This window comes from Taudactylus pleione, unplaced genomic scaffold (genome assembly GCF_031769625.1).
Source record: "Taudactylus pleione unplaced genomic scaffold, aTauple2 ptg000967l, whole genome shotgun sequence".
NCBI classification, from domain to species: Eukaryota; Metazoa; Chordata; class Amphibia; order Anura; family Myobatrachidae; genus Taudactylus; species Taudactylus pleione.
In genome coordinates this window covers 11067501-11070000 of record NW_028285368.1, presented here as the reverse complement: position 1 = coordinate 11070000, position 2500 = coordinate 11067501, and the positions used below count along the sequence as shown (strand labels likewise).

Sequence of the window (2500 nt, the reverse complement as noted above, 5' to 3'; positions counted from 1 at the left end):
TATGCAGTGTTGGGTCTGGTTTGTACTTGGATGGGAGACCACCTGGGAATAACAGGTGCTGAATGTAATTTTAGACAGCCAAAACATTCTTTTCTGTTACATTTTACATTTAATTTTTTCTACTTATCAATGAATTTACTTGAGTTAAGAAGTAAAAGAGGTCTTAAGTTAATGTTTTTGAGCACCTGCAGCCAAACCACACTGGACATGCCCAATCTTGTCTCATCTTGGAAGCTATGCAGTGTTGGGCCTGGTTAGTACTTGGATGGGAGACCACCTGGGAATACCAGGTGCTGTAGGTAATTTTATACAACCATAACTTTCTTTTCTATTACATTTTACATTTAATTTTTTCAACTTATCAATGAATTTACTTGAGTTAAGAAGTAATAGAGGTCTAAAGTTAATGTTTTTGAGCACCTACAGCCAAACCACACTGGACATGCCCAATCTCGTCTGATCTTGGAAGCTTTGCAGTGTTGGGCCTGGTTAGTACTTGGATGGGAGACCACCTGGGAATACCAGGTGCTGTAGGTAATTTTATACTGCATTAACATTCTTTTCTATTAAATTTTACATTTAATTTTTTCAACTTATCATTGAATTTACTTGAGTTAAGAAGTAAAAGATGTCTAAAGTTAATGGTTTTGAGCACCTACAGTCAAACCACACTGGACATTCCCAATCTCGTCTGATCTTGGAAGCTATGCATTGTTGGGTCTGGTTAGTACTTGGATGGGAGACCACCTGGGAATACCAGTTGCTGTAGGTAATTTTATACTGCCATAACATTCTTTTCTATTACATTTTACATTTAATTTTTTCAACTTATCAATGAATTTACATGAGTTAAGAAGTAAAAGAGGTCTAAAGTTAATGTTTTTGAGCACTTACAGTCAAACCACAGAGGACATGCCCAATCTCGTCTTATCTTGCAAGCTATGCAGTGTTGGGCCTGGTTTGTACTGGGATGGGAGACCACCTGGGAATGCCAGGTGCTGTAGGTAATTTTATACAGCCAAAACATTCTTTTCTATTACATTTTACATTTAATTTTTTCAACTTATCAATGAATTTACATGAGTTAAGAAGTAATAGATGTCTAAAGTTAATATTTTTGAGCACCTACAGCCAAACCACACTGGACATGCCCAATCTCGTTTGATGTTGGAAGCTATGCAGTGTTGGGCCTGGTTAGTACTTGGATGGGACACCACCTGGGAATACCAGGTGCTGTAGGTAATTTTATGCAGCCATAACATTCTTTTCTATTACATTTTACATTTAATTTTTTCAACTTATCAATGAATTTACTTGAGTTAAGAAGTGATAGAGGTCCAAATTTAATGCTTTTGAGCACCTACAGCCAAACCACACTGGACATGCCCAATCTCGTCTGATCTTGGAAGCTATGCAGTGTTGGGCCTGGTTTGTAATTGCATGGGAGACCACCTGGGAATACCTGGTGCTGTATGTAATTTTAGACAGCCAAAACATTCTTTTCTATTACATTTTACATTTAATTTTTTCTACTTATCAATGAATTTACTTGAGTTAAGAAGTAAAAGAGGTCTAAAGTTAATGTTTTTGAGCACCTACAGCCAAACCACACTGGACATGCCCAATCTCGTCTGATCTTGGAAGCTATGCAGTGTTGGGGCTGGTTAGTACTCGAATGGGAGACCACCTGGGAATACCAGGTGCTGTAGGTAATTTTATACTGCCATAACATTCTTTTCTATTAAATTTTACATTTAATTTTTTCAACGTATCAATGAATTTACTTGAGTTAAGAAGTAAAAGATGTCTAAAGTTAATGTTTTTGAGCCCCAACAGTCAAACCAAACTGGACATGCCCAATCTCGTCTGATCTTGGAAGCTATGCAGTGTTGGGCCTGGTTTGTACTTGGATGGGAGACCACCTGGGAATACCAGTTGCTGTAGGTAATTTTATACTGCCATAACATTTTTTTCTATTACATTTTACATTTAATTTTTTCAACTTATCAATGAATTTACTTGAGTTAAGAAGTAAAAGAGGTCTAAAGTTAATGTTTTTGAGCACCTACAGCCAAACCACACTGGACATGCCCAATCTTGTCTGATCTTGGAAGCTATGCAGTGTTGGGCCTGGTTAGCACTTGGATGGGAGACCACCTGGGAATACCAGGTGCTGTAGGTAATTTTATACTGCCATAACATTCTTTTCTATTACATTTTACATTTAATTTTTTCAACTTATCATTGAATTTACTTGAGTTAAGAAGTAATAGAGGTCTAAAGTTAATGTTTTTGAGCACCTACAGCCAAACCACACTGGACATGCACAATCTCGTCTGATCTTGGAAGCTATGCAGTGTAGGGCCTGGTTAGTACTTGGATGGGAGACCACCTGGGAATACCAGGAGCTGTAGGTAATTTTATACTGCCATAACATTCTTTTCTATTACATTTTACATTTAATTTTTTCAACTTATCAATGAATTTACTTGAGTTAAGA

The 2500-nt window shown here is 37.0% G+C and overlaps 10 pseudogenes; all 10 read left to right on the top strand.

The window, feature by feature from the left end:
• The window catches only part of LOC148464513 (5S ribosomal RNA), a 119-nt pseudogene extending 52 nt beyond the window's left edge, over nucleotides 1-67 (top strand).
• A 116-nt stretch (nucleotides 68-183) lies between these two features.
• Nucleotides 184-302, top strand: LOC148464512 (5S ribosomal RNA; annotated as a pseudogene).
• Nucleotides 303-418: 116 nt separating this feature from the next.
• On the top strand, nucleotides 419-537 carry LOC148464511 (5S ribosomal RNA; annotated as a pseudogene).
• A 116-nt stretch (nucleotides 538-653) lies between these two features.
• On the top strand, nucleotides 654-772 carry LOC148464510 (5S ribosomal RNA; annotated as a pseudogene).
• Nucleotides 773-1123: 351 nt separating this feature from the next.
• On the top strand, nucleotides 1124-1242 carry LOC148464509 (5S ribosomal RNA; annotated as a pseudogene).
• A 116-nt stretch (nucleotides 1243-1358) lies between these two features.
• On the top strand, nucleotides 1359-1477 carry LOC148464508 (5S ribosomal RNA; annotated as a pseudogene).
• Nucleotides 1478-1593: 116 nt separating this feature from the next.
• On the top strand, nucleotides 1594-1712 carry LOC148464507 (5S ribosomal RNA; annotated as a pseudogene).
• Nucleotides 1713-1828: 116 nt separating this feature from the next.
• Nucleotides 1829-1947, top strand: LOC148464506 (5S ribosomal RNA; annotated as a pseudogene).
• A 116-nt stretch (nucleotides 1948-2063) lies between these two features.
• On the top strand, nucleotides 2064-2182 carry LOC148464505 (5S ribosomal RNA; annotated as a pseudogene).
• Nucleotides 2183-2298: 116 nt separating this feature from the next.
• LOC148464504 (5S ribosomal RNA) lies at nucleotides 2299-2417 on the top strand (annotated as a pseudogene).
• The last annotated feature ends 83 nt before the right edge of the window (nucleotides 2418-2500 follow it).